Here is a 14,969-nt window from a genome sequence, read left to right as displayed (position 1 = left end):
GCCTAAATTCCTTTTTTTTTTTTTTTTTTTTTTTTTTTTTTTTTGCTTTTGACTAGCATTTCAGCCTTCTTGGGTCCCTAACTTCGTCCCAAAGTCAGCAGGAAGTAGCATGGAAAAGAATGCATCGCCCATTTTCCCTGGTTGAAATGCTAAGTCAAAAGAAACTTCCTTACATGGGGGAATGCCAATATCTCTCACTCCCTGATGGGGACGCTGGAGAGACAACAATTCCATGATTACTCTATGGTGCCCTAAAAGAGGAGTGATGTTTCTATGTTAACCATTCTGGAGTTATTAGGGATTCCATGGCCAAGCTCAGAGAAAGACTCAACCATCGGTGAAAGGAACGGGAGTCCCAACAAGGCTGGTTTAAAGGAATCTCCACCCTCTTAGGACCCCTACTTATTCTTTTACTGCTGCTTACTTTTGGGCTATACATTCTTAATCACCAACTCTGATTTATTAAAGAATGCTTATCCATAACCCAAGCCCTAGTTCTTAATCAGCAATATCAGGCTCTCAGGCAATAAGCAGGACCATGGGTTTTAGGATTAAAACCTCACAAAAAAAGATGGGGGAATGAAATATTTTAGTTTGCTGAGAGAAAAAGTTTTAAAAGATTTTAGTTCACAGAGAGAAAAAGTTTCCCACAGGCCTTGGCCCATTACAAGGGGGTTGGCCCCAACCCTGGGCACATCCTATGGTTTAGACGGGGGCAATCGCCAAGACAATACTCTTTGTGTCACACCTGGCTGGCCAACAGACAATCAAGAACTTTCCAGGGTATGTTCTATGGTTTTTCCTTTGTAGAAAAGCAAGTCACACCTGGGCGACCACTCTAACATGAGATCATACTTTGTAATCAATCACTTTATGCCCCTTGCCTGTATGCTGATCTGCGGTGTTTTCCTATATAAGGAGCCTGTAACCCTTGCTGGGGTGTGCAGCTTCCCCAATATTGCTGACACCCGAATGCACATTCGTTCAATATTTTAGAAAGTATTTTAGAAGAGAACCAAGTATGATACATGTCTCCTACTCTAAGCAACAGTTTAATTGATGGTTTCAGAACAATGATTTATGGGTGATTGTCTTTGCTCAGTTTTCAGGAAGAATTAATAATCAGTTTCTATCTCATGAACTGTTACAATTTGCACTAATGTATCTTTTGTATTTCCAAAATTATAAAAAAGCAGTCCTATAAAAATATGCTATGTTAATTTTTACCAATGGTTCTATTGGGAGAGTCACTTATATAGGTTATTAATAGAAAGAAATAGAGCAGACAGCTCTGGCTTCAGCTCAAATAATTAAACTGCAAGCTGTTATAATGGTCTTTTAAATACTGGTAAATAATTCATTTAATTTATATACTGACAGTCACTATGTCTTCAAGGATCTTATGGTAATAGAGACAATTCCATACATAGGATCCAATATTAGATTAATTTGAGCAAATTCAAAATGTTATTCACCTAAGAGAATTATCATGTTTATGGGTCACAATGGGAACCTATTAAATAGGTCTTTCCCTGATTACTAGCCAAATGGAATGAATTAACTGATTAACAAAATCAGTTGATTTGCCTCAAATAGAAAAAGCTCGACAGGCTTGTAATGAAAGACCCGCTCGGAATGCCCCTGAGCCCCCTGCCCCGAAGCTGCCGGGGCCTCCCAAGCCTTCAACCCGGCAGGGCTCGCGCCCCCGGCCCGCCCCGCCTGGCGCCGCGCCCCGGGGCTGGGGCCGAGCAACGAGCACCAGGTGGGCCGGCACGAGAACGAACACCAAGTGAGCCGGCCTGGAGCCCTGCCCCTGAGCCCCGCCCCATGAGAAACACTCCGTCCCAAGGTCTCCGCCCCCAAGGTCAGCCATCTGGACACAGAGGGAGGGGGAATTGAGTCTGTTGTACCAGACACCAGACCTTGAGAATATGCTGATCTGGAATGGCTCTGTGTCTTATTTGAACCATCCAATAGAAATGATTCTGTATTTCGCCTCATTTGAAAGACTCTGTGTTTCACCTCATTTGAATAACTCTGTACTTTGCCTCATTTGAATAACCCTGTATAGCGCCTCATATACATTGACCAATGGGAATAGCTCTGTACAATGCCTCATTAGAATTATCCAATAGAATCCCTGCTCCTAGCTTGCACCTTTTTCCCTATATAAGGACCCCTTTCCCTTGGCTCGGCGCGCTTAGCCACACAGAAGCTAAGTCGCCCCGGGTACCCGCGTCTCCAATAAAGCCTCTTGTTTTTACATCCAGTTCGTGGCCTCGCTGATTCCTGGGTGCGGGTCTCCTTCTACGAAAGTACCTCTTCGGGGGTCTTTCAGTAACTTTCTTCATAATAGCAAAAGTCTAAGTAAGAAATTTGGCTTAACCAGAGAGACTGCTGGTCAAATCATCAAACAATGTGGAATAGGTCCACAATATGGCTATGGCTAATTTAAGGATGAATCCTCCAGGCCTGCTCCCCAACCATTTATGGCGAATGGAAGTGACTCACATTACAGAGTTTGGCAATTTAAAAATGTGCCACTCCACAAACAGGAGAAGCCACCAGGCATGTTATAAGTCACTGTTTAAGATGTTTTGCTTACATGGGAATGCCAAAAACTATAAAAACAGATAATGGGTCTGGATATACTAACAAAGCTTTCCAGCAATTTTGTGCTTAATTCCCGAGACCAGTGCTACCGGGACAGCCCGTGTGGCCTAGTCCCGCCCAGCGTGTGTGGACCTGCCTGCCGAGCCCGTAGCAGCGGGGACGGCTAGGCCTTTGGGGACGCAGCATGCTGCTGACTTGGGGGAGTGAAACGCCTGCCTCCGTGCTTCTGTAGCAGTGGTGAGACATGAGGCTAGCCCACAAGCCAGGCAGTGGTGGGGCATGCCTTAATCAGCCGAGGATAGCCTCTGGCATCCATCAACGGCTCAAAATTATACTCAAGCCTTATGGAAAGATCCCCTAACTTAAAAATGCCATGGACCAGATCCAGTCCTCATTTGGGGAAAAGAACATGCATGGATTTTTGATACTCAGGCCAATAATGCTAGATGGTTGCCTAAATGCCTTTTAAAACTAAATAATCCACCCAGGGGAAGCCCCTGAGAAGCCTTCTAATTCTGCTTAATTCTAGATAAAAGATGCTGTCTTTTTGGCTACTTGTGTGTTCCCACCTTCAATTGCCATTGCCGCTGGAAGCCCTTATCAGATCTATAACTACACCTGGATGATCCTCAACCAAGCCAGTGATGCTGCCAATGCTTCTACAACTATTACGACCACCCCCTCCTATTCCCCCCTGATAGTTGACTTATGTGCTTTAGCCTTAGGGGCCTCTCCAGACTAGGGAACCCCTGACCATTTTTCCCCCCAGGACCTCCCTCCTCCGCTGACCTTATTCTCTCCTTAATTAACCCTACTGTTCAGGCCCGTCATCAAGCCAACCACTCCCTTATAGAGGACTGTTGGGTCTGTTATTCTTCCACCCCTCCCCTTTATCAGGCAATTGCAGGCACTTACTAATTCCTACCTTGCCTGTTCTATTAGATTAACTACTTAAATTGTCACCTCTACCTTTTCAAAAACTAACCAGATTCATTAAGTCTCAGATTGACGCCATCCTCGAAAAACTGGTTTTGGTCCACTACCATTGCCTAGAGGCATTAGATTCTGAGCTGCCTGATGACTATAAAAACCCCCGCAGTCCTAAAGGACTGGAATTCTCAGGCCTTAAATCCATGGTAAATGCTTCTGCTTTAGCCTTACAGTCCCTTAATAATTCTCTATATCAGGAATGCTGGATTTGCTTTTCCCCTCGGCCGCCCTTCTATGAGGGCATGCTAACTTTCAAAAATCTTCTCTTCACTAATGAGACTTCCTCACTAAGATGGCATTCTGTGAATCATGAGGGCTTGACCTTAAGTCAGGTCTCAGGCAAAGGCCTCTGTATTAGTTGACCGGAACTCCATTTCCCAGAACCCTTACAGCCAATGTGCAACCAAACTATCATTATTAGCCAGTCATCTACATATGTAGCTGTACCTGATGGAACTTATTTTGCTTGCTCTCAGGGACTCACCACCTTTTTTCCACCTTTCAGTTTCTAGAGAGTAAAGATTATTGCGTTTTGGTACAGCTGTTGCCCCGCCTAACGGTATATGCCCTGGAGGAGCTGCTCCCTAGCTGGGAGGAGAGGCCCCATCACAAGAGAGAGCCCATTTCAGCCATCACCTTAGCTGTCATGCTGGGCTTAAGGGCAGCTGGAGCCGGGATAGGAATAGCTTCCCAAATAACTTCCAAACAGCAATATGCACATTTGACTCAATTGTCCCAAGCAATAGATAAAGATATAAAAAAACTACAAACAGGACTCCAAAATCTAAAGGACTCTCTGGTCTCCCTGTCAGAAGTGGTACTGCAAAACAGGAGAGGACTGGATTTAATTTTCCTCAAAGAGGGCGGACTCTGTGCAGCTCTTAAAGAAGAGTGCTGTTTTTACAAAGATAAAACTGGGTTAGTACAAGATAGTATAGAAAAAATAAAGAAAAATCTAGGGGATAGAAAGAAACAAAGAGAGCAACAAGAGTCCTGGTATAAAAATTGGTTTTCAACCTTCCCCTGGCTTTCTACTTTGCTACCATCTCTCCTGGGACCTCTTATAGGACTATTGCTGCTGATTTCTTTTGGCCTGTGGGCCTTCCAAAGAATGACTCACTTTATAAAAAGTCAGATAGATTCACTTCTCCCTAAAGATTTTGTCTCCGTACAGTATCACCGGATCCAGAACCCAGGTGACGAGCAGCATAATGAGCAGAGAGAACCAGGCAACCCCTTGGGCCATCAAGAGAGGCTTAATTTTTCTAAACTGTTAAAGGTCTAGTCACAGGCTTTAGAGCCATACTTGCCATCCCTAGGCATGCAACACTGGTAGCCCCGGGTACAAATGGCCGCCTCGATGTCGGGCAACTTCCTTCCCTCCTTGACTAACCTAAGACATGGGACCCCAGATGGCGGGTTTTTATCACCTGAAGATGGGTAAAGTCAGTGAGGTGGCAAGGTCGAACTAACCTAAGACAGAGACGGTCATGAACAAAGACCCCTAAGAATGCTACCTGTGGCCTAGTCCTCACCTCCCTCCTTTGTAAAGGAAAAAATAAGGGGGAGATGTAAGGGGCCTTGGGCCCAAAACTATGTGGCTTAAAGCCCACCTTTGTAAGCCTTTTAATGGCCTTTAAGTTTATGGCTTAAAGCCAGCTCTGTGAGCCTCCTGTAACCTGTAATTAGACACGGTTTGGCCAAGTGGAACTGCTAACTGCTTCTGTTCCAAAAGGGTCTGGGGCTTTTCTGTTCCCTGTTCCAAGGAACACCACTAGATGTTCCAGCTGATAAGAAGAATGTTCCAGTCCCAGCAAATACCTGATGTTCCTTCTGTTATTCCCCCCAATTCTATTGTTGCAGGGCTATTTAAGCCCACTCTAAGCCCCAATAAATTGAGACCTTGACATTGCACAGATGGACTCTTGTCCTTTCTTGTGCTGCTTGGTCTCCTTTCTTTCTCTCACCCATGACTCTTTCAGGCAGCCCCCCTTCGGAACCCTGAATGACTGGACCTGTGGGACGGGTCAGGAGTGGATGACAACTCACTCAACAACACCTCAAATAGAGGGAACCCATTAATCAAAGGGGATGGATGAATATAAGGGAAAAATGTCCTCCAGACACAATAGTTCAGCTGCACATATGAAGAAACAGTGATTGTCATATTATACATAAGTCCTATGCAAGGTCACTCCAGACCAAATCTCTGTATGGAAAGGGGAGGTGAGTATGAAGTTTCTCCTCTAACTGAGCAGCCACTCTTAATTGAAGGCTGTGGAGAGAAGGAGAATAATGTTCCTTAAGAAACAATGCCCATGGTAAGTCAGCCACACTCCTGTGGAAGGCCACATATCCAAAAATACATGAGCAGTAAGAACTGGGCATTAGGGATGAAAACAGGGACACAAAAGGGGCTAGATCTTTGGTGATTTCAGAGAGGGGTTGTCTATTCTTCAAACACATTGCAGGAAATTCTCAATGAAGAAATTAAAAATAAAATAAAAATAACTTCATCAAAGGTAGCTGCTAAGACAATCTCTGCAATGCAAAACTATGGAGTGCATTCAATAATTATGATATAATTATATAATTATATGACACATTTCAAGATAAGAAAACATCATGAGAAGCACAAAACTTGTAAAGTGATGACTTCTATGGAATTGTGAACACCATATGAAATATTTTCAATGGGTTATTATGGTAATTAACATAGAAAGTATTGTGATAATTATTTGAATGGAGTTATTGGGTCATTTTGGAAATTAAAATGCTAAAATGAATAAATTATGAAGTACTGGCTAAAGCTTCACTTAAAATTAAGTAGTTTCAGGTGTTGTGGCACAGTCTAATGTGCTAGCAATCAGTATGAATAGGCAACAGGATTGTGAGTTCTAGGTCAGCCTAGAGCTACAGAGTGAGTCCTTGTGTTAAAGAAATAATAAGAGATAAAGAGCAGAAAACCATATGAAAGAAGCACAGGAATAAAACACTAATTTGGCAGAACAAATAAACTACAAAAATGCAACTTGGAATACCAGCATAGCTAAGAAAGTTATTTATTGATTAATGATATTGGACTACTTCTAGAATATGAAATCTGACTAAAAATCATACTTTACTGATACAACATGAAAAGATAAATCACTGGTTAAATGAATCACACATGCACTCAAACAAAATCATGCACCTATTCTGATTATTATCAACCTCACATATCTTATGTACCATATTTATATATTACACTCCCTCCTCACTACAAGTCTCGTTTCTACATTCATAACATTTTTCCTGTATTTTATGACATGTTCATCTTAACCATGTCATCTTTGTTACCATAAGATCAGAGCTATCTGCTGGAATATGAGGACCTTGTTAGTAAGATGACAATGTTTTCCCCATTTAGAATCTATGCTAGGTATAAGTACTGATCTGCTACCAGAAGACCTATAGATTTCCAAGGCTTCCCCACTGACATCCATGTTCTAGATCAGTCTATGCTGCTTTCCCAGCTATCAGTCTGTGGTCCTTGAGATCCCCTTTGTTCAGGTCAGCTGCTTCTGTGGGTTTCATCAGCCTGCTCTTGAGCCCTTTGCTTATCACTTCTCCCTCTTTGCAAGTGGATTACAGTTCAGTTCAGTGTTTTGCTGTGGGTGTCTGCTTCTACTTCCATAAGCTGCTGGATGAAGGCTCTAGGATAGCATACAAAATAGTCATCAATCTCATTATCATGGGAAGGCATTTAAGGTAGCCTCTACACTGTTGCTTAGATCATTAGTTGGTGTCATCCTTGTAGATTTCTGGACATTTCCCTAGTGCCTAATTTCTCTTTAACCTTATAATGGCTTCCTCTATTATGTATATCTTATCTTTCCTCTATTCTTCCCCTGACTCAATCTTCAAGCAACCTCAAGTCCTCCTCTCCCCTCCCCTTCCCCCCTTCTCATTCTCCTAGCTTTCTCTCCCTTCCCCCCATGCTCCTAATTTGCTCCAGGGTACCAGGTATGTTCCCATTAGGGTCCTCCTTGTTTCCAAGGTTCCCTGGCGGTGTAGATTGTAGACTGGTAATCCTCTGCTCTATTTCTAAAATACACATATGAATGAGTATAATCCATGTTTGTCTTTTTGTGACTGGGTTACCTCATTTGGATTGCTTTCTTCTAGTTCCATCCATTTCCCTGGGAATTTCAAGATTCCATTGTGGGTTTTTGTTTGTTTGTTTGCTTTCTGCTGAGTAGTACTTGATTGCGTAAATGTACCACATTTTCTCTATCCACTCTTCTGTTAAGGGTCATCCAGGTTGCTTCCAGGTTCTGACTATTACAAATAATGCTGCTATGAACATAGTTGAGTAGATGTTCTTGTATGAATATGCTTCTTTTGAGTATATGCCTAAGAGTGGAATTGCTGGATCTTGTGGTAGACTGATTCCCATTTTCCTGAGGAATCACTATAATGATTTCCAAAGTGGCACTCCCACAAGCAGTGGGGGGGTGTCCCTTTTCTCCTCATCATCTCCAGCATAAATTGTGATTGGTGTTTTTGTTTTATTTATTCTGACTTTAGTAAGATGGTATGTCAGATTTGTTTTGATTTGCATTTCCTTGATGGCTAGTGATGTTGAGAACTTTCTTAAGTGTCTTTCAGCCATTTTAGATTCTTCTATTGAGAATTCTCTATTTCTTTCTGTACCCCACTTTTATTAGGATAATTTGGTGTTTTGGAAACTAGCTTCTTGGTTTTTTTTTTTTAAATTTTGGAGATCAGCCCTTTGTGTGATGTGGGGTTGGTGAATATCGTTTCCAATTGTATGGGCTGCCGTTTTCTCTTGTTGACTGTGTCCTTGTTAACTAAGACCTTACAGAAACTTCTCAGTTTCAGGAGGTCCCATTTATTAAATGTGGATCTCAATGTTGGTGCTACTGGTGTATGTTCACAAAGTGGTTCTTGTACATCAAGGGTACTTCCCACTTTCTCTTCTAAGAGGTTCAGTGTGGCTAGATTTATGTTGACGTCTTTAATCCCTTAGGACTTAAGTTTTGTACATGATGTAGATGAATCTATCTGCAGTTTTCTAATGTCCACTTCCAGTTATGCCAGCATCATTTGTTGAAGATCCTTTCTTTTTTCCATTGTGTAATTTTGGCTTCTTTGTCAAAAATCAGTTGTTCATAGGTATATGGGTCTATTTCAGGGTTTTCAATTCGATTCCATTGGTCTACCTGTTTATTTTTGTGCCAGTACCAAGCTGTTTTCAGGACAGGGGATCCATAATAGAGCATAAAGTCCAGGATGCCCCCAGAATTTCCTGTATTGTACAGGGTTGTTTTGGCTATCCTGGGTCTTTTATTTCTCCACATAAAGTTGAGTATTGTTCTTTCAAAGTCTGTGAAGAATTGTGCTGGTATTTTGATGGGGATTGCATTGAATCTGTAGATCGCATTTTGCAAGATTGCCATTTTTACTATGTTGATCCTACCTATCTAAGAGCTTGAGAGATCTTTCAATTTTCTCATATCTTACTTAATTTCTTTCTTTAAAGACTCAAAGTTCAGCTGGGTGTTGGTGGAATATGCCTTTAATCCCAGTACTCAGGAGGCAGAGGCAGGTGGATCTCTTTGAGTTCGAGGCCAGGCTTGTCTCCAGAGTGAGTGCCAGGATAGGCTCCAAAGCTACACAGAGAAACCCTATCTGGAAAAATCAAACAAAGAAAGAAAGAAAGAAAGAAAGAAAGAAAGAAAGAAAGAAAGAAAGAAAGAAAAAGGAAAAAGAAAAAGAAATACTCAAAGTTCTTGCAATACATATCTTTCACTTGTTTGGTTAGAATTACCCCAAGATACTTTATGTTGTTAGTGGCTATTGTAAACGGTGATGTTTCTCTGATTTCGTTCTCTGCCAATTTTCATCTGTATATAGTAGGGCTACTGATTTTTTTTTTAGTTAATCTTGTATCCTGCCACTTTGCTGAAGGTGTTTATCAGTTTTAGGAGTTCCCTGGCAGAGTTTTTCATGTCACTTATGTAAACTATTATATCATCTGCAAACAGTGAAAGTTTGATTTCTTCCTTTCCAATTTGTATCCACTTGATCTCCTTTTGTTGTCTCATCGCACTAACTAGACCTTCAAGTTCAATATGGAAGAGATATGGAGAGAGTGGACAGCCTTGTTTTGTTCCTGATTTTAGAGAAATCCTGTTGAGTTTCTTTCCATTTAGTTTGATATTGGCTGTTGGTTTACTGTATATTGTTTTTTCTATCATGTTCAGGTATGTTCCTGTTATCCCTGATCTTTCCAGGACCTTTATTATAAAGGTGTGTTGAATTTTGTCAAAGGCTTTTTCAGCATCTAGTGAGATGATCATGTGGTTTTGCTTTTGCAGTTTGCATTGATAGATTTTCATACGTTGAACCATCCCTACATCCCAGGAATGAAGCCTACTTGATCATGGTGGATGATTTTTCAAATGTGTTCTTGTTATCTATAAATACCTCGTTTGAATTTATGTTATTTTTTTCTACTTGTAAGTGTTCTTATTCATTTGCTAGGATACTGTGATAATTTTTACAAGTATAAATTTCACTTTCAATTTTCTATGCACATATTATATCACTTCTTTCACAGAATAAACAATGTAAACAAATAATAAGGATGACATGAATTTTTATGCCCATAATGGATAGAATATCATGGTAAATACATCCTTTTCCTGTTCTTTAAAAATATGAAACTTTATTCTCAATTCCAATGAACCTGACACTTTTAAAAGCAATATTTTATTTATTCATTTTGGGAATTTCATATGTAAGTGCTATAATTACATCATTCTTCCTATCTTCCTCTAATCACTCCTATGTTCCCCCTGTTCTCTGTCATATTAATGGCCTTATTTCATATATATATATATATATATATATATATATATATATTGTTTATGACATATAAATTTTAAATGTAAATTGGGAACTTTATCCTTAGGAAGACTGATTCCATTCTCAGCCATCATGAAATATTGCTCTTCATCTCCTGAGATTTTCTTCTTCTACATTGGTGTGCAAAGTGCAAACTGGTAGCATTTTGTTGAGAATCATGGTGCCATTTACCTGTCATACACTGAAAACACAATATCACCACAGCCTTTTTTATCATCTGATTCTTAGAACATTCTTCATAATTCTTCAAAATATTCCCTGTTCTGAGGTAGAGTGGTTGTATTGTAGATGGAGTAACTGTGACACTTCACCCCAACATCAGCTGTTCCCTGTATTCAGAGCAGCTATGGGTTTCTGCAATGGTCTCCATCTGCTGTAAGAAGAATTAAACTTCTCTGTGGGTGAGATGAACAGTACTAAGTATGTAGCTAGAGATTATACTAGTTTAGAAGTCTATTACTATTAGATTCTCCTCTACCTTCCAAGACCCCATCAGTAGCTCAGAGTTGACAGTTTTTAGGGAATGAGTCATGAAGTTCCTCCTATTGAATGGACCTTAAGTATAATTTCATAGATATTGATTACTGCCCTACTGTCACTGCCACTATTATACCTTTATAGATAGCTTTCCTTGCTGGCTATTATTGTGATTCACAGGTGTCACAGCTGGTTAGAAGTATTAACTATTTCAGTCTCTTGGCAACTTGGGAGTTTTATAGCTCTTTTCTATACTATGAAATATAGTCCTCATGGAGTAAGTTTCTAGGTGCAATTCTGCTCTATTCATCCAAGTCAAAGACTTGTGTCAGAATTCTGAGTGTCCTCTCAATAGAGAAGTAGTTTAAATTTCTGTGGAGCAAGGAAAGGCAACATCAATATATTATAATGTTTTGGGAGTCCTGTGTGTGTGTGTGTGTGTGTGTGTGTGTGTGTGTGTGTGTGTGTGTGTGTGCATGTGTGTATAATTTAAGATAAACATGAAAACATGATGTTCCACGGCTTTTTGAAACATCCTCATTGGTATTTATTAATCTTTACTATTTCCCTTTCTACATTGCTTTACATCTCCTCTCCCCAAATGAAACACCCCAAAGATTTTTTGATTTACCTTTCATAGAATGTGCACACTGTTATTCTCCTCTATATGGTAGATGCCTATCCCATCATCTTTCTTTAACATAATTTTTATTGTTTCTACAGCAACTCTAGATTATTTACACAAAACAAAACATGTGTATCTTGGTATCTGAGCAGTAGAGACCATGTCATGTTTCTCTTTATGACTAGAGTTCCCTCATTCAATAATTTCCATTTCTGTCTATTTACATGAAAATTTAGTATCCTGTTTTTCTTTTTAGCTAAATAGATCTTGACTATATATGTGTACTTAGTTTTCTTTATTAATTCATCAGTTGAAGATCACTTGTGTTATTTTCTATTGCTAGCTATTAGTAATAGAGCTTCAGTGAACATGGCTGAACAGTAATCTGAATTTTAGAATAACAAGTTCTGTGTTCAATGAGTGGTATTGCAGGATCAGGTGACTATTTATTAATTTATTTGCTGTTTATTTATTTATATGTAATTCACTACACCTATTTTCAATGTGGCTATACCAGTTTGCAATTCCATCAATACTGAATGTGGTTTACCTTTTCCCCACATCTTCTCCAGAGTTGGTGTCTTTTGTATTCTTGAATCTATTTTTCCTGGGTTAAGTTGAAATCTCAATGTTGTGTTCTGTTGTTGTTAGTTTATTTTGTAATTTGATATCTTAGCCAAGATGGAATGTAGACTTTCACATTCAGCAGGTTAATGGTGTTCTTGTCCTCTGTTAAACCTTTGATTAAGCATGAGAATTGACACTGATATTGGAGTATTCCCATTGTTATTCTGAATCTAATAGGTGACAGTAAATATTACTCATCAAAAAAATGGTGACATTATCCATATCCCAGCCTACAACTCTGGAGAAGCCCCATTGCTATACCAGAGGCCATGCAAGTAGCATGTACTCGAAGCAACACAAGCCCACAGCCTGTCAACACTTGTCAGAGCCTGTCTAGGTTCCATGCAAGTAGCATGTACTCGAAGCAACACAAGCCCACAGCCTGTCAACACTTGTCAGAGCCTGTCTAGGTTCCCCCCCCCCCCCCGTCCCGACATCCCTACCCCTCCTTGTCACCATACCCAACTCCACAACTCTGACAGAAGATCCCTGATCTACCAGAGACCTTGTGGCTACCTGGAACCTTAGAGGATAGTATGGTTCCCAGAATCTATGAACCCCACTGTTCTATGAAAACCACAGAGTCCACCCTTGCACCCCAAACCACAGAGGTCATACAGACTGAAAAAACCCAAAAAGACGTCCTCTACTAGAACAGAGTACTTGTTGGTCACCAGAACCACAGGCCCCTCAGGTCAGAAGACAAGAGAGTAATAAGAAAGCAAGGGAGAAAAGCACCCATTAACAAAATAAATTCAGAAATCAGCAATAAAGCTATAGTTACCACAAATCCGGATGAGTAGAGGTCATCCTAAAAGCACAATCAACAGCATATAGGGCTATATGGTATCACCAGACCCCTGCTATCTTACTATAGCAATGCCTGTGTATTCCAACACAGAAGAAGCACAAAAAGCACAACCTTATGCCACCTTAATAAAGATGGCAATGTTCCTTCATAAGAAGGAAGTGAAGAAATCCAGGAAAACACTAACTAGCTATTGGAGGAAATTAACTAATCATTTAATAAAATCCAAGAAAACATAAAATGAATAAATCCCTTAAAAATAAGACAGAGAAACAGGTGAAGGAAATGAATAAAACTGTTCAAGAACTGAAAATGGAAATGTAAGCAATCAAGAAAATACAAACTCAGGGAATCCTGGTGATGAAAAATCTAGGTAAGCAAACATGAACTGTATAGACTCAAGCATCCAACAGAATACAAGAGACAGAAGATAGAATATCAGGCTTAGAAGATACAATATAAGAAATTGATATCAGAATTCAATTAAAATGTTGAATCTAAACACACACACACACACACACACACACACACACACACACACAAATACAGTAAATTTCAGACATTATGAAAAGATCAAACCTCAGAATAATATGAATAGAATTAAGAGAAGTATCCTAGGCTTGAAGGTTTAGTAAATATTTTTACCACAATCATAGAAAAATTTTCTAACCTTAAAAGGTACATGGCTATACAGGTACAAGCTACTTACAGAACAGCAAATAGATTGGGTCAACAAAGAAAGTTCCCTTGCCACATAATGATCAAAATATTAAAAATACTGAACTAAGAAAGAATATTAAGAATTTCCTGGGAAGAAGACCAAGTAACATATAAAGGCATAACTATTAGAATTATATCTGACTTGTAAATGGTGACTCTAAAAGCCAGACGGACCTGAAAAGATATCTTGCAGAATCTATGAGACCATAGATGCCAACTCATACTGCTATATTCAGTAAAATTTTCTGTAACCACAGATGGAGGAAACAAGATACTCAATGACAAACTCAAATTTAAATAATATCTATCCACATATCAGCCTCACAGAAGGGACTAGAAGGAAAACTCCATCCTAGGAGGCTAACTGAACTCATGAGAACAGGAAATATGTAATCTCATACCAGCAAGCTCAAAAGAAGATAAGAGCACGCACACACACACACACACACACACACACACACACTAAACAAACACAAACAAGAAAACAACAGGAGTTAACAATCATTTGTCATTAATATCTCACAATATCAGTGAACTCAATCAATTCACTAATAAAAAGTCACATGTCAACAGAATAGATACACAACAAGATCCATCCTTCTGGTGCATACCACAAACTCATCCTAACATCAAAGACAGATATTACATCAGATTAAAGTTTTGGAAATAGATATTCCAAGCAATTGGCTCCAATAACCGAGCTGGTATAGCCATTCTAATATTTAACAAAATAGGCTTGGAACCAAAATTAATAAAAAATAAATGGAGGACACTTCATAGTCTACAAAGAAAAATTCCACCAGAAGTGGAGACACCTTGAAGGCCTCTTTCAGTTATATTCTGGAAGAAGCAAATGGGCTAGAGCTGAGGAAGCAGCAGCGTTGGGAGACTAGAGTAGGTAGGGTTTCTCTCACACATGGATTTCCAGGATTTCAGTCATCCCCAAGTCATATCCATTCCCAGAAAGGCTTATTGCCACAGCCAACTATAGCTTTCGAATATCTTTGCCAAGCCTCAAGGCATGACTCTTGTGGTTTGTGCGAGCACTGTAGTCAGGGCCCTGGCTCTCCAGTTTGGCGGTAGTATACCATCAGGAGTCTGGAGTTCAAACCCAACCTTTGCTCTCACGTTGCCTTACTGTTACAACAGAGCCATGGCTTTATCTGCTCAGAGTTC

This window comes from Cricetulus griseus, chromosome 4, assembly GCF_003668045.3.
Source record: "Cricetulus griseus strain 17A/GY chromosome 4, alternate assembly CriGri-PICRH-1.0, whole genome shotgun sequence".
Lineage (NCBI taxonomy): Eukaryota > Metazoa > Chordata > Mammalia > Rodentia > Cricetidae > Cricetulus > Cricetulus griseus.
Note: the sequence above shows the minus strand (reverse complement) of the source record.